Genomic DNA, 23,565 nt, shown 5'->3' with positions numbered 1-23,565 from the left:
CATCATCCTCATCTAATTGTAAGTAGGCAATCTAGTATATTATTAGTGACACTAATCTATAATTTACCTCACATTAAAGGGACACTATAGCTTAATGAAGTGGTTCTGGTGTCTATAGCTGGTCCCTGCAGGCTTTTTAATGTAAACACACACTGTGTGCAGCACTGGCGTTAGTTCATATGGCAGATCATATGGGTGGGGAATTGTGATGTCACATGGGGGGGGGCGGCAAATTTATATTTTGTCTAGGGCGGCAAAAATCCTTGCACCGGCTCTGATCCTGGGCAGGTGCACCAGTCTACTGGTGACCCACAGGAGGGGAGTGCACTGATTGCACTGCACTCTCCTCCTGCCCAGACCCGTCTTGACCACAGTGCAAGTGCCCTCTGCCCCTAATTTACAGTGGCTCACACTCACAACAAGCAGTGCCTAGAGCCCTTTGCAGAGACGGAAACAAAGAGGTTCTGCGGCAGCTGGCCGTCCTGCAAGCATTACATTAAACAGCTGTTCCCCATGCAGCCACAGGTGACTGTGATTACTCTTCACTTCCTCCCAGCCTACAGAGCAGCGCATGGGGGAGAGAGGAGGAGGCATGATTTAATCTTGAATAAATCCTCTAAGCAAACCTTTATAAATTTGGGGGGATCAGCTCTGTTTCCACAGTTTATTGGTGTTTACTCTCATCTCTGTATTAATATTGAGGGATGTCTAAGTAGTAACATCAGTGTGTGTCAGCAGGGCCAGCTGTTGGAGTGGGCAAGCTGTGCGGTCACGCAGGGTGCCATGACAACAGAGGCGCCCGGCGGCCAACACAGCTCACAAGTTGGGTACACCAGCATATTTAATTTAAACGATTCGCTGGTGGTCCACTGGTGCGCACCAGCAGTAGGTGCAGTCAGATCAAATCCTCTCCCTCGTGGTTCCGGCGCTCAGTTAGTGAGTCAGAGCACAGGCTCAGAGATTCTCAGCCTGTGCTCTGACAACATTGAAAGTCAGAGCCGTGAAGGAGCGGGTATGGCAAAGAGCTACTGATTAGCATAACATCAATATCCGTTATAAAACCAGAAAAAGGTGGGCATGGATGGTGAACTGATTTGGTGGCGCAATGGGCCACTTGACTGGTTTTGCCCCCCAGGCCTAAGGCTGCCAGCCCTCCCCTGATTCAGAGTGTATAAAGGGATCTAGTGTGCGTATATGATCCAGAGTTGGGTAAGGGATCTAGTATGTGCAGGGCCGGACTGGGAATGAAAAGCAGCCCTGGAAAAAAATTCCATACCAGCCCCGTAATGCATCGCGCCAGCATAGTGCGCTGATATGGAAGCGGGAAAAAAACTGAAAACTAGCACTCAAACATGAAAGAAATCGTTTGTGGGAGGGATGCTGTGTGCGTGAAGGGGTGCTGTGTGCGTGAAGGGGTGCTGTGTGCGTAAAGAGGTGCTGTGTGCGTAAAGAGGTGCTGTGTGCGTGAAGGGGTGCTTTTTATGTGTGGAGGGGTTCTGCGTGCATGAAGGAGTTCTGTGTGCGTGAAGGGGTTCTGTGTGTGTGGAGGGGTGCTGTTGGTGGGGGGGAGGAGTGTAGTGTGTGTATGGGGGGGTTATAGCATTGATATATTTATATAAAAAAAAAAAAAATTTAATCCCCTCTCCCTTTACCTTTGGTCAGGGCCCAGGGGAGAGGGGGAACTTTTCAATCCCTGGTGGTCCAGTGGTGGTGCGTGCTGTTCAGCCTGCAGCTCCTCTGGCTGCAGGCTGACTTCGCTCTTCTCCCGCGAGAACGGCAGGCAGGTCGGAGCGTTGCCATGGTAACGCACGGCAACGCTCCAACCTGCCTGCTCGCGGGAGAAGCGTTCTCGCTTGCAGGTTCCTGTCAGACCGGGTAGGGGAATAGAAGCTCCCCTATCCAGTGGCATACACATGACCTATGGGGTCCCGGTGCGAAAATTGATCCCTGCCCCCCCCCCCCCCCGCACGCTTACTCTGCGCAGGCCGGGGCCGCAACACATGGCGGCGGGCACCTGCGACCGCGGTATGTACACCAGTGCATGCAGATGCACACACACTTAACCCCTTAAGGGCCAAACTTCTGTAATAAAAGGGAATCATGACATGTCCTTAAGGGGTTAAAGGACCACTACAGACACCCAGATCACATCAGCTCAATTAAGTGGTATGGGTGTCAGGTCCCTCTAGTTTTAACCCTGCAGCTAAAAGCATAGCAGTTTCAGAGAAACTGCTATGTTTCACTGAGGGTTAATCCAGCCTCTAGCGGCTGTCTCACTGACAGCCGCTAGAGGAGCTTCCGCGATTCTAAGACACTGAACGTCCATAGGAAAGCATTGAGTAATGCTTTCCTATGGGCGGTTTGAATGCGCGCACGGCTCTTGCCGTGCATGCGCATTGGGAGCTGAGCGGCGGAGGGATCCCCAGCGCCAAGGGAGTCCGGCGCTGGAGAAAGGTAAGTGCTGAAGACACACACACACTCTCACGAACAGACGCATACACACTAGCTAACAGACACACACATTTACTGACAGAGACACACTCAGCGACAGACATACATACACACTCACTTACAAAACATACACTCTCACTGACAAACACACACTCACTAACAGACATCAAACAGACTCACTAACACAAACACACTCAGTAACACACTCACTGACACTAACACTAACACTCATAGTAACATTCAGAGTAACACTAACACACACACACACACACACTAACACTCACAGTAACACTAACACACACACACTAACACTCACAGTAACACTAACACACACACACTAACACTCACAGTAACACTCACAGTAACACTAACACACACACACTAACACACACAGTAACACTAACACACACAGTAACACACACACTAACACTCACAGTAACACTAACACACTAACACTCACAGTAACACTAACACACACACACACTAACATTCAGAGTAACACTAACACACACACACACTAACACTCACAGTAACACTAACACACACACACACTAACACTCACAGTAACACTAACACACACACACTAACACTCACAGTAACACTCACAGTAACACTAACACACACTAACACTCACAGTAACACTAACACTCACAGTAACACTAACACTCACAGTAACACTAACACACACAGTAACACTAACACTCACAGTAACACTAACACACACACACTAACACTCACAGTAACACTAACACTCACAGTAACACTAACACACACACACACTAACACTCACAGTAACACTAACACACACATACACACACACTAACACTCACAGTAACACTAACACTCACAGTAACACTAACACACACACACACTAACACTCACAGTAACACTAACACACACATACACACACACTAACACTCACAGTAACACTAACACACACACACACTAACACTCACAGTAACACTAACACACACAGTAACACTAACACTCACAGTAACACTAACACACACACACTAACACTCACAGTAACACTAACACTCACAGTAACACTAACACACACACACACTAACACTCACAGTAACACTAACACACACATACACACACACTAACACTCACAGTAACACTAACACACACACACACACACTAACACTCACAGTAACACTAACACTCACAGTAACACTCACACACACACTAACACATGTTTTTTTTTTAATTTAACCCCCCCAGCCTCCTTACCTTTTGGAGTGCTGAGGGGATTCCCTGGGGTCCAGTGGTGTTGCTGGGCTCCAGGGGGGCCGGTCACCCGGCGGGCAGGCAGGCTGGCTGGTGCGCGAGGGAGCACTCTCTCCTGAGTGCTTCCTCTTCAGCTCCCTCGCGCGCCGCGTACTGATACCGGCGCCGGAAGATGACGTCATCTTCCGGCTCCGGTATCAGTGCGGTGCGCGAGGGAGCTGAAGAGGAAGCACTCAGGGGAGAGTGCTCCCTCGCGCACCGGCCAGCCTGCCTGCCCGCTGGGTGTAAGCAGGGCCAGCCTCGGGGGGCCCCCCAGGAGAAGAGGCTGGCCCAGTGTCACTGCCCCTACCCGGTCTGCCAGCCCGGCCACGCTACATTCTGTGACCAGCAGGAGGGGAGCGCATCCCCTCCTGCCGGTCACCCTGTAATTGCGGCCCGTTGGTGCACACTAGGCGGCCGCGCACCGGCCACCTAGTGTGCCGGCCCACCGGGAAATTTCCCGGTGTCCCGGTGGGCCAGTCCGGCCCTGAGTGTGTGTCTGGAACGTCGTGTGTTTAGGACTGCAGTATGTGTGTGAGGGGTGCTGTAGTGTGTGTGTATATATATATATATATATATATATATAGAATATAAATATGTTCGGAAGTATTGTGTGTGTGTGTTTGGTGCAGTGGGTGTCTGTGAGGGATGTAGTGTGTATGTGAAGGGTGCAGTGTGTGTGTGCGATGGATGCTGTGTTTGAGGGGTGCTGTGTGTGTGATGTTTGTGGGCTGAGTGTGCGAGTGATGTGTGTGAGAGTGCTGAGTGTGCTATGTGCGAGAGTGCTGTGTGTGATGGGTGCAAGAGTGCTGTGTGTGATGGGTGCGAGAGTGCTGTGTGTGATGGGTGCGAGAGTGCTGTGTGTGATGGGTGCGAGAGTACTCTGTGTGATGGGTGCGAGAGTGCTGTGTGTGATGGGTGCGAGAGTGCTGTGTGTGATGGGTGCAAGAGTGCTCTGTGTGATGGGTGCGAGAGTGCTCTGTGTGATGGGTGCAAGAGTGCTCTGTGTGATGGGTGCGAGAGTGCTCTGTGTGATGGGTGCGAGAGTGCTGTGTGTGATGGGTGCGAGAGTGCTGTGTGTGATGGGTGCGAGAGTGCTGTGTGTGATGGGTGCGAGAGTGCTGTGTGTGATGGGTGCGAGAGTGCTGTGTGTGATGGGTGTGAGAGTGCTGTGTGTGATGGGTGTGAGAGTGCTGTGTGTGAGAGTGCTGTGTGTGATGGGTGTGAGAGTGCTGTGTGTGATGGGTATGAGAGTGCTGTGTGTGATGGGCGTGAGAGTGCTGTGTGTGATGGGTGTGAGAGTGCTGTGTGTGAGAGTGCTGTGTGTGATGGGCGTGAGAGTGCTGTGTGTGATGGGTATGAGAGTGCTGTGTGTGATGGGTATGAGAGTGCTGTGTGTGATGGGTGTGAGAGTGCTGTGTGTGATGGGTGTGAGAGTGCTGTGTGTGATGGGTATGAGAGTGCTGTGTGTGATGGGTGTGAGAGTGCTGTGTGTGATGGGTATGAGAGTGCTGTGTGTGATGGGTATGAGAGTGCTGTGTGTGATGGGTGTGAGAGTGCTGAGTGTGATGGGTATGAGAGTGCTGTGGTGCTGTGTGTGATGGGTATGAGTATGAGTGATGGGTCGGTACCGGCATGCTGGTGAGTGGGAGGGGGGGACCGGCACTCCGACACCATACCTGGTGGTCCAGTGGTGAGTGAACTCTAGCCTGAGGGCTAGAGTTCACTCTCGCGAGATCCGGTCGTTGCCATGGCAACGCGCCGGATCTCGCGAGAGGAACCCGGCGGAGCTGCAAGATAGAGCTCCGCCGGGTCCTCTACCTCCCTCCCCAGCCGCATGTCTCTCCAAGGGGGCCGGTGAGGGAGATTTCTGATCTCCTCACCGGCCCTTCATTGAAAACAGCGGGGCCGGCGCTCGGATAGTGCCGGCCCTGCATAGACCGGCAGGGGAGATCCTGGGACCTTCCCCTGCCGGCCTCGGCCCATGGCCACCACGGCCCACCGGGCATTTGCCCGGTGTGCCCGATGGCCAGTCCGGGCCTGACGAGAGGGATACTCCCACTAGAATATACAGTTAAGTGGATTATCCCTCCGTGCAGCATAATTTACATTTTACACGAAAATACATAACTTTTATAATATTCATGACATTTAAACGAATGGGCGTTCGGTAGATAGCTGGGGTCTGAGCGCACATTTCGTGTAAGTACCGCTCAGATCCCAGCATAAAAAACCGAATGCCGCACAAAACCAACAATATGTTTGTGGCGGAACCCGCCTCGCCACTGGACATTGGAGGGGCCTGGCTGCCTGCCTCCTACCTGCTGACTATGGCCCCTGGAAAAGTGGTACGTTTTAAAGAACTATATTTGGGCATGTAATATTTTATATTACTGCTACTGGACCTTTAAGGGCCATCCGTGGACCTATTGGGACTTTTTGGGATAATGTACCTTTAAGACTGTGGAGCATATTACAGTAATACTGCCTTTAATATTATGTACGTATTTATGTGTTCAGTTAACCTGGGATATGTATGCAGCATTCGTCTGATTGTTCGGTAGAATCACTCCATTCATTATATTGAGTGAAACTACCGAACAACCAGACCACCCAGGAATAAGTGTGCCTCCAATTACTGTTTGCAACAATGTTGCAAACGGGTAATTGGCAATCAGTGCAGTGTGGTCTTTGTCCTCTGGGTGGCCGCCATTCAGGAAACGAACACGTGGCGGCTGCCATCTTAAACTCCCGAACAGCAGTGTTTTGCCGTCGAGTGTCTGGAACTAAAATCGGACACTCGACTAGGCAAACACCGCTGAGACCTCCAGACTTCCAGTATTTCGGTAGAAAGAACCCCACGAACTAAGGGATTCATTCGAATCCTCCTTAAGCTCCATAACCCAGGCAATTTGTATGTTTTTATTCCCTTGTCTGTGACCGACCGCAGGGCCAAAATGCATGGAACTGTTTTCGGATACTTTACCCATGCGGTCGGTCAAATCTTTGCCTGCTCATAACTCCCGAACCCCTGGTCCGATCTGGGTGATTTTTGAGTATGTTGCTCACCCAGATCAGGGCTATCAGATGATACCATTTTTAAAGGGGTATCCCTATGTTTAGGGGTACATCCAGAAACCCAGTGAATTTGTGTCTGGGATAATGGAATTATGTGTCACACTAAGGGGAGGGGATGTGTGGGTTGCAACTGTGATGCTATTAGATATTTTACACCTCCCCTGTGGGCGGTCTTATATGTGTAAGATGGAAATAAAAGCCAGGCTGGATGTGCCAGTCCAGAGTTCCTGTTTAACCCTCAAAGTGAAGTGTCGTCTCATTATTGGGGGAGGATTTATTGTATGCTGTTCCAGTTTGACTGCTAGGAGTGTAAACCTATTCGTATGGTTCCTATTCAACTGTCTACAGCATTCAGAGGCTTGAGAGGATTCATATGCTTCTCTGATTCGGTGATTGTGGTGTCTGCCAGAGTGCTTGGAGTCCTCAGGAAACGCTAGGAGCATCCTTTAACGGAGGTACCCAGTCGGGGTGCCAGGCGATCCGTTACAATGTTTAAGTTACTTTCAAACTACCGATTGACTTTAGGGAACCACTTTACCGAAGGACCGGGGCTCCCGAACGGCTTGGAAGTCCAGCGGTATTCGTGCCGTCGAGTAGCCGATTTTAGTTCCAGGCGCTCGGCGACAAAATACCGCTGGGCTAACAAAGGATCCAAGATAGCAGACCGCCACGTGGTCGGTAGCCGAACAGCGGTCACCCTGAATCCTTCTAATTACCGATTGCAACAATGTTGCAATCCTTAATGGGAGCCACACGACCTCCTGTGTGTGGTCTCCCTTCGGTAGTTTGTTCGTTTCACGAACAGTGTTGAAATTCACTGTTCGTGAAACTTATTGTATGAATGCTGGCGGTTTTCATGCCGCCAGCATACGAATGCTATTGTTCGCATGGAACACATTAAGCATACATACCCTTGGTTCTTAAAGCGGTATACACACATTTATGAGAATACAGTAAAAAGTGGCTAATTTTGCCACAATTGCCCTCTCATTTGTTCATGAAAGGGCTATCTCCTACATTTCACCCTCCAGGCTAAACACCCAAAAGTGTCTCTTCCTTGTCAGGCATTTGGTTCCCGAAAGCTGCGAGGTCCCAGCGGGACCTAGTACCAAAACATGTGGAACTATAGCTCGCCTGCATCACTTCCTTGTTCCCGGTCAACTTACCCCTTTGTTTTACCCCACTTCCTGACCTGCCAGGAGAACGCTATTTGGAGGGGAGGTACTATGGTTTAAAAGGACTAATTGCTCCCTGAGACCCAGGGGGAGCCCCCCTTTTTTTGTCTGAAGGAGCTTCCGACAATTGACCGGCCGAAGGGACATTTACTCTGGAACTATTCCCGGCATGGATTTTGCTAGCAGACAGTCAATTCTTTACACCGGTGGTGATTCTTCTCCGGGGTTCCGGGGATGTATGATGTGTTAGGGATCTTGCTTGTTATCCTATGTTTTTGGGGTCTTTTCATGTTGTGTCCTCTAAATCCAGGAGATAATTAGCTAACTAGTTGTCTAATTACTGGAGGAAAGGGTTATAATCACTGACCAGCGCTTCTTCCAGCTACTAGGAGAATTCAGCTGAGATACCCAGTCAGGGTGGTGGAGTAATTTTCACAGAAGTGAAGGATCCACTTTAATATATTTTGCATTGGGGAGGGGGTTTACAAAAAGGCTAGATTACTTTAGCTGCATTACTAATCTTTGCAGCTACTGTAGGTCTTCCCCTTATTCTCCAGCACTGTAGTATCTGGTCTGTGTTTTCTCAGTATAATAAGTCTTTTATGCATATTTCTTCTTTTGTAAAAGGCTCGCCATGTTAATATACATCTATATTAACCAAAAATACTAATACGCAATCTGACTTACGGATGTTAATTACTGGACTCCTGAAGGGAGAGTTAGTCTCTACATAGTTAGACAGCCGGACAAGCAGGGATGTATTAGCCGCGAGGCAAACAAGGCATTTGCCTTGGGCAGCATTTTCCAGGGGGTGGCAAAAAAGGCCGCCCCCAAATGCCCAGGCAAATGTCTTGTTAGCCTGGTGGCTAACTGGCAATCCGGTCGGGTGGGCGGCGCTCGCGAGGGAGCACTAATTAGAATTTTAAAAAATGAGTGTGTTAATGTGTGTGCGTGTGTCTGTTAGTGAGTGAGTGTGTGTGTCTGTTAGTGAGTGTGTGTGTGTTTCTGTTAGTGAGTGAGTGTGTGTGTGTGTGTCTGTTAGTGAGTGTGTGTTAGTGAGTGAGTGTGTGTGTCTGTTAGTGAGTGTGTGTCTGTTAGTGAGTGTGTGTCAGTGAGTGAGTGTGTGTGTGTGTCTGTTACTGTGTGTGTGTGTGTCTGTCTGTTAGGGAGTGAATGAGTGTGTGTGTGTATGTTAGTGTGTGTGTGTGTGTCTGTTAGTGTGTGTGTCTGTTAGTGAGTGTGTGTATGTCAGGGAGAGTGCCTGTTAGGGAGTGTGTTACTATGTGTGTGTCTGTTAGTTTGTGTGTGTCTGTTTGTGAGAGTGTATGCATGTCTGTTAGTGAATGTGTGTGTCTGTTAGTGAGTGTGTATGTCTGTTAGCTAGTGTATGCATGTCTGTTAGTGAATGTGTGTGTGTATTTAGAATGCGGGTCAGGGGGGGAGGAGGTAGCGCGAGAGGGGAAGGGGGGAGCGCCTGAGTTTTGTCATGCATAGGGCAGCACAAAACCAGGATACACCACTGCGGACAAGAAGAACAACCTCGTGCAGCAAGCAGCAAGCAACTGCAAGCAGCAAGCAACAGCAAGACCTCACAGTCCTTTGTCCCCTATTCTATACAGATATGACCATAATGACATCAGAGTATAACCCTAGCCATATAAGGACAAGACCCCCAATCCACTTTCCAGAGTTCTCAGACAAAGAAAGTCTTGTGACTTATTAACACCATCTGTTGCTTATGTCAATCCAGACATCCACTACCTGAAATATACCAACAATACTTATAAGACTCGTAATATTCTTTTAACCCCTTAAGGACCAAACTTTTGGAATAAAAGGGAATCATGACGTGTCACACACGTCATGTGTCCTTAAGGGGTTAAACATTCAAAGGATGTGTTATTATCAACCATGAAGTTCTATAATAATTCTTCAAGTAATGTTCCTGTTGTTGACAATACTTATTGTTCTAATTCTCCACCCAGAAATCTTTCTATCATAGATTTGTTTTTGTTTACATACTTGTAATTTTCACTAAAATTCCACCTTATAATAACAAACTATTCATTCAATAAGAGAATGGTTTACTTTAAAAGAACTTGGAAAGAATAATTTAAATTCATAACATCACTCTCCTCATTAGACCTTAATTGTGATTACTTAGTAATGTAATACATCTTAACATAAAAGTAGGATTGTCCAAATATTACCCAAACATTTGTTCTGACCAATCTGTATTCCTTATTCCCTAGTACACTTCTTCAACTAACTAAACTTAAGTAAAATTAAAAAAAAAACATTGGGTCATACTACCCAGAAACTCTTATCCCTAGTCCATGTCTTACAAACTCATGGTAATCATAAAACAACTTATTCATTGGATATCATCATATCCAGAAATGTATTCTCCCTAGTCCATACCTTTAAAGACTTAGGTCAAATATAATTGTGTACTATAATCTTAACTAAACTTAAATTCAATTCCTCTTGGATCTCTGAACTCTTATATCCAAGGTAGTCTTACCATTCCTTAATATAAATCAATATAAATTATCCTTCCTTAGTTTTCTTCCTTTAGTTACCATTGTTTGTTTTACTTCACCTCCATATTAACAAATTACTCATCCTTGTGAATCTATGAAATACTATTGAACTCAATCTTTATGGTATTAAGTATACATGATCTTTATTTTATCAACTTCATATTTTATCTACCTCTAATACTTCTCAAATATTCTTAGTCTCCGTGACACAGTCTAGATTCTTTTTTTCTCTTCAAGTTTGGTTTCCCAGTTCCAAAACTCAGCTCTGTAACGTGATTCTTCTCTCTCCCTCCTGGAAGTGGGGCCAAAACCTGAATAAAAGACTGGCTGGCTGGCTGGCCAAAGTAGTATCTGGTCTGTGTCTTCTCAGTTGAATAAGTCTTAATGTATATATCTTCTTGGGTAAAAGGCTTGCCATGTTAATATATGTCTATATTAACCAAAAATACTGTTACGCAATCTGACTTACGGTTTCTTCAGGTTTATTCTTAGTTACTGATACATAATAAAACAACAAAGGATGTTACAGGATAATGGATGTTCAACAGCAGATGGTAATTGCTGGACTCCTTAAGGGAGAGTTAGTCTCTACATAGTTAGACAGCCGGACAAGAAGAACAACCTTGTGCAGCAAGCAGCAAGCAACAGCAAGACCTCGTGGTCCTTTGTCCCCTATTCTATATAGATATGACCATAATGACGTCAGAGTATAACCCTAGCCATATATGGACAAGACCCCCAATCCACATTCTGGAGTTCTCAGTCAAAGAAAGCCTTGTGACTTATTGACACCATCTGTTACTTATGTCAATCCAGACATCCATAAATAATCAATAGAAACATAGAATAAGCGCATTCATTGTCTGTGCCATACATTGTCCATGATAAGTCTTGCAGACAAACCGTGAACAGCTCATTTAAAGGAACACTATAGAGTTAGGATTACAAAACTGTATTAATAATGTTACACTGTCCCTCTCACTAGCTCTAAATTGGTTCCCACCCCTCGGAGAAAAAAAGTTAATAAATGTAAACATTATGTTTTAATTATCTCAGGCTGAACTCTCCTCCCCTGCTGAAGTCAGGGCATTAGAATTAGACCCTCATTTCACCCTGTCTCCTCTATGATGGTCCAATTCAATGCTCCTCATTGGGGACTTATTGCGCAGCCACTAGAGGTGGAGTTTATCCCATTGCAGTTTCTCTCTTTGAGTTGAAGTGGCTATAGTGTTCCTTTTTGTGTATGAATGGCAAAAGCAAATCCAGTGTAACCCTCCACATACACTTTAAACTAAACAAATGTATTTTAAAAAAGTGGAGATTTCCTCTTGAATTTGCTAATTTTATAAAAAATAAGCCTGCAAGGCCAAGCAATTTAACTCTAAAGCACTTCAGCAAGCAAAACAGCTTTAGTTGCTTAGAATGTTCCTTTAGAATTCGAATTGAGGGAATTTGTTTTATTTGTACCTTTTGATATGATGGTTAGGCAATAGCCCCTTTCTTTGTGTTATGCTTTACTAACATTTCAAGGACATTGTTTGTACTTTCTGTTTTCCCAGCAAATACATTTTTGGCTACACAGCAAATAACTGAGAAATCACGCGCTTCTAACAGAGATAAAGTAATGTATAATTGATAGGATATTTGGGGATACTGCTAGTGTACCTACAATAGAGGACGAAACACAGTGCAAATATTGCTCGACACTTTAAAACACCTGATGATTAATATGCACTCACATATTCCAAAAAGTAAAGCGTGTTATGGGTGCCTCCCCTCGATGTAAATGGGGGGTTGTGATTATCCCTCCTCAAGTGATAGCCAATAGGGTATCCAGGTCAGCAAGAAGATCCACAAACTGCAGCCAAAGGAATACTTCAAAGGCGATTTATTCACTTATAAAATCAGGAGGTATGCAAATAAAAGTTAATAAAAACAATATAAGAAAGAGTTGCTGGTCCTACGCGTTTCGTCCTTATACAAAAGGACTTCCTCAGGGACCTCTTTCAGCAAACAAAATAATTAACAAGTGCAGAAATAAACAGCATCCTAAAATAAACAGCAACAGTATCCCAAAATATCCTATCAATTATACAGTCTTGTTATAAGGTTATCAGCTGGGAAATAACCTTGGGAAGCAGTGTACTAATCAGTTAAGTTTTTGTGTTTTATCACTTTCTCTCACGGGTGTCCGTGTGTTTTTTGTTAGAGATAAAGTAATGCCAGTTAGGTAATTATGGTCTGGATTTATGGCCCCCAAAATGTAGTAGTTTGAAAATGTGTTAACTTTTTATTGGTACAAAGTTACGTCACGCCCCTAGACATGAATACACTTAATTATGGTGCTACGCATTAAAATCTTGGGCAGTTCTTTATGAACCATTCACGTGTGTGTGAGATGTCGTTCATTTGGGGCTCCCCCAGCACTGCATTCAATAAGGGTTCAGGTAAAAGCAGAGATCTCTAAATTGAAGTCCATGGCATTCTGGTGTATCGTATGAGGGTCTTCACCACTAAAAAAATAAACTGTCTTACACGAATCCACTTTTAATTATGGACTATTAACACTTTACTGAATAAACCTGATGACGATCATAAACATCCTGTTGCCAGAATGATACCGGAGAAACTGACGGAAGCGAAGCACAGAGAGATGGACACAGGTTTCTTCAGGAAGGAAGAGATTCTTTATTGGATCACCGATCGGGACTCAGAGGGACTAGCGTCACCAAAATACAACAAGTTCTGAGCCCCGGACAATAGTGCAAGCTCCTTATATAGGCACATAACTCCTCCCATATTAAGCTCCACCCACACATTCTCTTGACCAATCAATACAAATAAGAATTAACTTCCTGCTTGACCGCATGGCTTGTCCAGCACAATGGAGGAGGGGAATACTACATCCTGTATTCTTGCACATGCTCCGTACACTACTGATCGTATCTTGCCTCGTGCAACCAACTGATCGATACGTCAGCATATGCACGTACACATGCCACGTGGTAATCTCGGCCTACTAAATTTATTTTTACCGAGATTCCACCACATTCCCCCCTTTGATGCCTCTTGATATTTCACAATTACTTGAGGCATCACTTAACCTTGGTTTGCATACACCGCAAGTTACCTTGAACCAGACCAGACTTATCTTATGACGTGAATCTTCAACACTCATCTTCCTGCATTGGTTCTCCCTGATCTAGAGCCTCATATTTATAAATTGCCATTATCTGTGCAGCAGCCTTCCTCTCTGCTATATTTTCTATCAGGCTTTGCACAGACCTAACTACTAAGGGTATAAGACACGGCAGGAGTAGACACAACATTAAAATCAGTAGGACTCCACCTACCACTGCCTTAAGCCCTCCAAACCACTCATACCAGCTACCAAACCAACTACTTGGATTGTACCCTTTCCATACCTGAGTAGGCACATGCGCTAGTTTAACCATATGGCTAGTAAGCTCAGCTATTGCTTGCCCTTCGTCATCTATTTGAAGACAGCAATTGCTCAGGTTAAACTTCCCACATACACCTCCCTCTACTGCCAAAAGGTAATCCAAGGCTAATCTATTTTGGTAGACTGCTGTCCTCATCCTGGTATTATGCTTCGCTAGAAGATTGAGCGCTTGTGATGTCTCGTTAGTGATAATCTCAACCACCGCCTGTAATCGTATAATACGGTTGAGCATATAAATAGGGGTTCTATAACCAAAGGTACCATCTTCTGCCCACGTGGCTGGCCCATAATAATCTATGATACGCTGGGGAGGCCATTCATTATCTTCCCAGGCACCTATCTCTATGGGTCCCCTTTTCTTCCTATGATTCACATCATACACTTTAACACCTAAAGTCTCACCTGTTTCAATCGGTAACAAGAAGAAGGATGGTTTGAGCATACCCAACACACATGCCCCTTCCCAGTCCTGTGGCAACTCCGAATAGGCTTTCTTACCACAGATCCAGTACAAATTTGCTGGGGCTCTCCAGGTAGATGTGATGGATAAATCAAACCACACATCCTTTAAATTGGCGTATCTAGCAAACGGGTTAGATGGTTCTGAGACATTTGAAGCCGACCACCAAGTTGTATTCTTTGTATCATCATCATAAGCTTTTTGCCCTAGACAAGTTAATTCTCCTACAGAAGTATTATACATTATTCCTTTCCTTGCTATGCAAACATAACCTATGATGGAGGTCTTTAATCTCCACTCAGATTTACCTCTAACGCTCATATGATAATCGGCTTGTGTAGATATTAGTTGGTCAACTGCCTCAGAACCGGACATTACCTCCTTTGCTTCCCAAGGCCATTGGTCTCCCATGTTAGTACCTCCACACACATAGCAGTTGGTAACATTAAGACTACCGGCAATACTTTCGGCTAAATCAATGAACAGGTTTTTAGCATTATGGGGGATCTTATTATCTATACTCATCTCTTCATAAAAGGAATGGTATACTTGATGAGTTTGGGAGGATACCGTATCAGTCTCTATCCCTATAAACAATACTGTCCCAGGATCTAAACCCGTCCCGTATATTTGAAACCCAAATAAATTACCATATTTGTCTAAGAACTTATCGGGGTTATTTATAAGTATATGGACTGGGTTGCATTCCATAGACTTACAATATGGGCTGGTAGGCAACTTAGTCACTATCATGTCTTTGTCTACTGTCTGTCCCCAAGTTGCCCACCCCACACAAGACCAATATGGGCAAAAGTTATAGTCTCTATTTGGGCATCTAGGACTCACATATTTATTTTTACTACTGGGACAAATATATTTATCATTAGACCCATACGTCCTCTCCCATCTAAGATCCCCACATACATTCCACGGCTTTCTACCACTTGATATCGCCTTACACGCATCAAATAGCAGAACACCCGAAGAATGTACGGATTCTAACACCGTCTTATTAATTAGGGTCCCCTGAGGATCTCCATTCCTGAGAGTAAACCAAATTGTACGGGGTTGATACTCTGGACTGAAGCACTTAGGTTCTCCTATTCCTAAATGGCACACACTATAGTCTATATTTAGGTATCTACATCTCGATACATCTCCTTTACACTCGTATTGTGAATGCCAAATTAGGGTTTGGGAAATATGGTTACCTGTTCTTGTAGTCTTAATGCACACCTCACAGCTAGGAGTGTCGGTACCTCTACCTTCCTGAATATAAAAATACACATAAATAAACATTATCATCAACACATCTTTCGCCGTCATCCTCAGTCTTCGTCCGTGCGAAGGCACCTCAGCTTCCAGGATGTAAGGGCTGCAGGGAATGGAGTTCTTCTCGTCTTCACAGGAGTCCCTTCGAGACTTTCCCTGGCTTATATACTATACGTCGGTGGGCGGACAGGCTTTATTATGGCCTTCTCACTCACGCACCAAATCCCAAAAATAATACAATTTCGTAATCCACACAAGTTCCTCGTTACTCCGACTGAGTCGTGCGTTTCAACCGGATCTTGCAGGGATTCTCTGGATCTGCTGTAACTTGCCAAGAATCGACTGCTGCTGGTTTAACCCTGGAGTGATGTATCCACGGAGTCACTTCGGCTACTTTTATCGCTGTAGGGGTAGACAAAAGAACAACATAAGGACCTCTCCACTTGGGCTCTAACGGTACATTATTCCACTCTTTAATCCACACTTGATCTCCTGGATGATAACTATGAACTGGGGGATAAATATTCACAGGTAATCTATCTTGTACCCATTTCTGTACCTCCTCCATAGTCTTACCCCTCTACAACCTGCTGCCGGGTAATTCCTTCTCCCAACTGACTCAAGTCCCCCCTTAAGTTACCAAGTACGGGAGGTGGTCGCCCATACATGATTTCAAAAGGAGAGAGGCCCATCCTTCTGGTAGGGGTACTGCGGATTCGCAATAAAGCTATGGGTAAGAGAACGTTCCACTTAAGTTGGGTTTCCTGACACATTTTAGCCAACTGATTCTTAATAGTTCTATTCATTCTCTCTACCTTACCAGAACTCTGGGGTCTATATGCTGTATGAAGCCTCCACTTTATACCAAGCATATGAGTCAGTTGTTGTAGGCACTGATGAACAAAAGCTGGACCATTGTCCGATCCTATAGAGCAGGGTAGTCCATATCGGGGTATTATTTCTCGTAGCAGGAATCTCACAACTTCTCCTGCTTTCTCTGTACGAGTAGGACATGCTTCTACCCAGCCTGAATAGGTGCACACAATTACCAGCAGGTAACGATGTCCACCCGATTTAGGCATCACTGTAAAGTCAATTTGTAAATCGGACATGGGGAGTCCCCCCATAAACTGGACTCCTGGTGGCTTTACTGGTCCTTGTCTTGCATTATTTTTAGCACACGTTACACATCTTCGTACAATGGCCTGAGTCAAGTTGGACAATCTTGGTATGTAGAAATGTTTTCTGAGAGATTCTTCTGTGCTGTCTCTCCCAGAATGTGTCCCGTTGTGATAATTTTGGACAATTTCTACCGCTAGTGATGCTGGTATGACTATTCTTCCATCTTCTAGCTGATACCACTTGTTCTCCAAATACTTTCCTGGTTCAGTCTTTAACCACTCCTCTTCTTGAGCTGTATAAACTGGAGTCCATTGAGACAGTGGAGTTGGTATAAGAGCAGCTATATGCCCCACATATTCCTGTCTTCCTGATTCAGCGGCACGCTTAGCTGCACTATCTGCCATCCGATTTCCCTTGGTTACATCACCATCTCCTCTCAGATGCGCTCGACAATGTATGATACCGACTTCTTTCGGCTCCCACACTGCTTCCAATAGTTGTAGGATTTCAGCTGCGTACTTGATTTCTTTGCCTTCTGAATTCAGTAGTCCTCTTTCTTTATACAAAGCTCCGTGGGCATGAGTGGTTAAAAACGCATATTTGGAGTCCGTGTAAATGTCCACTCTTAAACCTTCAGCCAATTGTAACGCTCGTGTCAGTGCTATCAATTCTGCCTTTTGTGCTGATGTTCCTTTCGCCAGTGGCCGAGCTTCTATCACCTTGTCTATTGTTGTTACTGCATATCCTGCATAGCGGATCCCTTCTTTCACATAACTACTGCCGTCTGTATAATATTGAACATCGGGGTTCTGGATGGGAAAATCACGAAGATCTGGTCTACTTGAGAATACTTCATCCATTACTTCCAAACAATCATGTTGACTTTCAGTAGGTTGTGGCAAAAGGGTAGCTGGATTTAAGGTGTTTACAGTCTCTAAATGCACTCTTGGGTTTTCACACAACATTGCTTGATACTTAGTCATACGGCTGTTACTAAACCAATGATTTCCTTTGTAATCCAACAACGTCTGTACTGCATGTGGGACTCGTACATAAAGTTCTTGACCCAGAGTGAGTTTATCGGCTTCAGCTACTAGCAGGGCGGCTGCAGCTACGGCTCTTAGACAAGGTGGAAGTCCGCTGGCCACTGCATCCAATTGCTTAGACATGTAGGCAACAGGTCTTTGCCATGATCCCAAGTACTGTGTCAATACTCCCACAGCCATTCTTCTTTGCTCATGTACATACAGGTAGAATGGTCGTGTATGATCAGGTAGACCTAATGCCGGGGCACTCATCAAAGCCTTCTTCACATCTTCAAATGCCGTTTGCTGTTCTTGAGTCCATAAGAAGGGGTTGTGCTCTGTACCTTTGATAGCTGCGTACAGAGGTTTTGCCAGTATCGCGTAGCTGGGAATCCATATCCTACAAAAGCCTGCTGCCCCCAAGAATTCTCGCACTTGTCTTCTATTCTTGGGTATCGGTATTTGGCACACAGCTTCTTTTCTCTCTGGCCCCATAATTCTTTGACCTTCAGAGATATGGAATCCCAGATATTTGACAGTTGGCAAACACAACTGAGCCTTCTTTCTAGACACCTTGTATCCTGCCTTCCAGAGAATGTGTAGTAGATCGTGCGTTGCTTGCTGACAGATTTCTTTTGTAACTGCTGCTATCAACAAGTCATCTACATATTGTAACAATACACACTCTCCTGGGATGGACTCGAAATCCAGTAGATCTTGACTTAGAGCTGAACCAAATAGGGTAGGTGAATTTTTAAACCCTTGGGGCAGTCTTGTCCAGGTCATTTGGCGTTTTGAGCCCGTTACAGCGTTCTCCCATTGGAAAGCGAAAATACATTGACTTTCTGCGGCAATTCGGAGGCAAAAGAAGGCATCTTTGAGGTCTAAGACTGTAAAGTAAGTAGCCCCGCCCGGAATTAAAGCAAGCAGGTTATATGGATTGGGTACAACTGGATGTATACTAACAACCGCATCATTGACTGCTCTCAAGTCCTGCACAGGTCGATACTCATCTGTGCCGGGCTTTTGAACAGGCAGCAATGGGGTGTTCCAGGGGGAAGTACAGAATTTTAGGATACCATACCGTATGAACTTATCCAGATAAGATTGGATGTTCTTCTTAGCCTTCTGCGGGATGTGGTATTGTCTTAGGCTTACTGGATAAACCCCAAGTTTTAATTCAATTTTAATAGGTGGAATATTGCGGGCCAGTCCTGGTGGGTTGTTCTCTGCCCAAACTCCTGGTATGTTGAATAATGACTCATCACTCCTAGGGTTTTGGCTAGTCAACGCTGTATAAAGTCGCCACTCTTCTTCCTTTGGTACAGATAATGTCATAATACCTGAAGGTCCATTAAACTTTAAGGATGTTGTTCCATTTGGTAGGAACGTAATCTGCGCTTGTAATTTTGATAGCATATCACGTCCCAGCAATTGGACTGGACATTCAGGCATATAAAGGAATTGATGTTTTACTACGTGGCCTCCCAATGTACAGAGTCGACTTTTAAGAACCGGTTTTTCAGCACTTCTTCCAGTTGCTCCTATTACAGTAATAGTCCTTCCAGATGGAGGAGCAACTAGATTAGTCACCACTGAATGTTCAGCACCAGTATCGATCATGAACGCACTCCTTTTTCCCCCTATTGATACATCGACCATAGGCTCCGCTCGACCAAAGGGGATGGAGCCCGGTCGGTATCAATAGTCCTCCATGACCGTGTCAGCCAATCCTACAAAGTCCCTGCCTTCTCTATCGCGGGACCTTTGCGCTGCTGGGAAATACCTATCTTCCCTAACACTTCCTCTGTTCCCATTGCTCCCTCTATTACCATTACTCCCTCCGGGGCCTCCTCTACCTCTCGCTTTGCCTCTAAAGTTTCCATAACCTGTCCTAGGTCTGTCTCTCTCACACTGTTCTCTTCGAGGACACTCATTTCTCCAATGCCCTTCTTCCCTACAGTATGCGCACTGATTTCTACTTAGAGGTTCCTCATTCCACTTACTATCGCCTCTATCTGGGCCCCGTCTATCTACGCCTGCGATCGCTACCGCTAGCATGTCTGCCTTTCTACGCATCTTGCGCTCTTCCTCTTTCTTACTTTCTGTTTCCCTATTCATATACACCTTATTCGCTACCTCCATTCGTTGGGTGATGGACATACCTGCAAACCCTTCTAACTTCTGTAGCTTGCGCTTAATATCTCCGTAAGCTTGGCTGACAAAGGCGGAGTTCACCATTCGGGAATTATCTGCGTCTTCCGGATTAAAGGGGGTATACAAGCGGTATGCCTCCAATAATCGGTCATAAAAGACACTGGGCGCTTCATCACTTTTCTGAATCACCTCAACTGTCTTCGACATATTAATGGCTTTCTTTCCTCCGGCTTTCATGCCAGCAATTATAGCGTCTCTATAGGCTCTGAGTTGAACCATATCAGCACCATTTACATTCCAATCGGGATCGGTGTTGGGATAATGTGTTGCGGCCCATGCTGATGGATTGGCTTGGTTTAAAGTACGGGCTTTATCCTCTAGCGCTTTAATGGCCGCTTGATTAATTCTTGTCCTTTCCTCATTGTTGAACAAAGTCATTAATAACTGCTGGCAATCAGCCCATGTCGGGTTATGTGTCTGTACTATTGAGGTGAACAGATCAGTCATAGCTTGTGGTTTCTCAGTATACGAGGAATTGTGGGTCTTCCAATTTAAGAGATCGGTTGTCGTGAACGGGACATATACGAAGACTGGGTCAGCATGTGCCATTTGGCCTGCGGCATCGATATAGGCTGACCCGGGATTCAGACGAAGAGGCATCTGATAATGTTTTAATTGTTGGGTACCGGTCAGTTGTCGGGTTTGTATGGGGCTACGTGGAGGGGCGTCAGTTATGGGTTCCAGTCGGGGAGAAATAGGGCATGAGGATGTGGGAGCTTGGTTTTGGGAAAAGGTAGTAAATAAAACACTTCGAGCCGAGCTAGAAGAAGCTTGACCGGAAGTCTGAAGTGGCGCCAAATCAGGATATTCGGATCTGATGGGGATTGGCTCTGGTTCCGGAAGGGGAGATTTAGTACGAGAGGGGGTGGATTCTGTACTGGAGGAGGAAGCGGAAGTGGATGAGGGTAATGAGGGAAGGGTTGCAGGACTTCCTGCATTTGCGTCACTTCCTCTTAACGGAAAGTAAGGGGGCGGCAAAGGGATCTCGGACTCAGGGGGCGTGTCCAAAATGGGCCTAACACCAGTCCTAGTGGACAAACAAGTCCTAGCTACCATGAGGCGACATTGCTCCTCGTGGCATGTCTGAATCCATTTTGGCGAGTCATTTACGGCCTGTCTCCAACAATCAATATAAGGAAACTGGCCGTAAAGTTCAGGCCTACCCGATACAGCCACGTGTAAGCGCTGTACCAGAGTTGGATCCAAACTGCCACGTGGCGGCCATGCCGCAACCAAAGTAGGCCACTCCCTAGTACACAAAGTGACCAAACGTACAGGAGACATTTTAACCCCAAAATCACAAGTTTTGAATCCCTTTTTAAAATTCTTCACCATACAACCTAAGGGATCCGGAATCGTTGACTGCGACGCGCCCATACTTATCAATGGAACGTCGTTGACAACGAATACTATGCACGCGTACTATTCAACAGTCACACCCGTTTCCTCTGGCAACAGCACCACGTGGTACAGTTACCAAGTGAAACGTATACAATAACACAATAAACACTCAGGGAATTCCCGTACACACACAGCTGTTACACCAGTCACTAGATAATCAATATTATGCCCTTTGGCGAAACTATACAGTCACCCACGCTATAATTCTCTATATACGAATTACCCGTCTATAACACACCCCAGTAACATCGTCTTTTACAAATAGCGGTTACAGTACGGTTAGCATAGGTCAAAGCACAAGTTAAGGTCACAATACAATTATTAGTGGTTATGGTGTTAAACATGCAATGGACGACAATGATTAGTACTTATATACAGTGTCAGTAAATATACAGGGTTATGGTACCGTGCACTATAATACAGCAACACACTATTAACACTCTCGCTAGACGGCTGAGCTCGCGCTATCTAACAAGATATACACTTTACTAAACAATCTTTATCACATTTACAATTCCCAACTAAACTATTGGCCAGTACCTTGAATGGACTACCTAAAACTATATACACCCGTTTTGGTTAGCCACACTGCCCAAGCACCACATATAGCGAGCTAGAGGACCGAATTTACACAGACGCCTCTTAGTCGATTACTATCAAAAATCTAGTGGGTTCCAAATTTACACGCCTTCCCACTTAGCCAAGATAGGTTGAGAGCTAGCGAACCGAATTTACACAGACGCCGCTTAGTCTCCCGGTCCCTCCGACCTAGCGAACAAAATATACACCTTAGAACGCTAGTCTAGACAAGACACCGGTGTCCGGCTAGGGCTATTTACACCAGAGCCCCGCCTGACTAACAAAATCAAACGGTCTGACTAAAGAGCGTTCGATCGAGCGGTGCGCCTTCGCTCCTTCCCTCCGACAGAGGGGGCAGATTCCATACACAAATAACCCCTTATGGGCCTACCGCACAATCGGTATACCCCTAGTGGGTCTGCCGTCTAAAACAGCAGTTGTCTTACCTCCTCGTTCCTGAACCTGAGTTCACACTCATCGACGGGGACACCCCAGCACTTCTTACGTAGAGGCCGATGATCTCCTGGACAACAGACCAGTGGCGCCGAGACGAAGGGAGGTCCACGCAGAAGTTCAGGGGTGCAGCCGTAGAGAATGGGGCAAAGATAGACCGTCTCACGCCTCTGCCTCTCAGCTACCGTTGAACGATGAGCTTCCCGGCCAATGCACCAAATGATACCGGAGAAACTGACGGAAGCGAAGCACAGAGAGATGGACACAGGTTTCTTCAGGAAGGAAGAGATTCTTTATTGGATCACCGATCGGGACTCAGAGGGACTAGCGTCACCAAAATACAACAAGTTCTGAGCCCCGGACAATAGTGCAAGCTCCTTATATAGGCACATAACTCCTCCCATATTAAGCTCCACCCACACATTCTCTTGACCAATCAATACAAATAAGAATTAACTTCCTGCTTGACCGCATGGCTTGTCCAGCACAATGGAGGAGGGGAATACTACATCCTGTATTCTTGCACATGCTCCGTACACTACTGATCGTATCTTGCCTCGTGCAACCAACTGATCGATACGTCAGCATATGCACGTACACATGCCACGTGGTAATCTCGGCCTACTAAATTTATTTTTACCGAGATTCCACCACAAGAAAGTAACGTTTAAATTACTAAATTGGCAGCTGTTTTCATAGAACAAACAAACATAAAAAAGAACCATAATATTTTTGAAACTTATTGAGCTGTTTAAAGGGACATTCCAGACACCTAACACACTTTACCTTTTTGAATACTAGATGTGTGAAGTGTCCTCTTTTTTTTTTATTATTTTCAATACAAATTAACACATTTAGAAAATGAATCTGGTTATTCCCTCCCAACTGGTCCTGGTTTAGGTAGCTCAGTAATGCTAAACTCAAGAGGCAGCAATTGCCCAGAGCACCTGCCTTGTAAAGACTTCTCATTCAGCTGCATTGGAAAGTCTGAGATTGTACAGTGACAGAAAGTTTGGCAGGGCTAGCGATGGCTGCAGACAAGATATCTGCAGCA

Source organism: Pelobates fuscus, chromosome 12 (genome assembly GCF_036172605.1).
Source record: "Pelobates fuscus isolate aPelFus1 chromosome 12, aPelFus1.pri, whole genome shotgun sequence".
Lineage (NCBI taxonomy): Eukaryota > Metazoa > Chordata > Amphibia > Anura > Pelobatidae > Pelobates > Pelobates fuscus.
Note: the sequence above shows the minus strand (reverse complement) of the source record.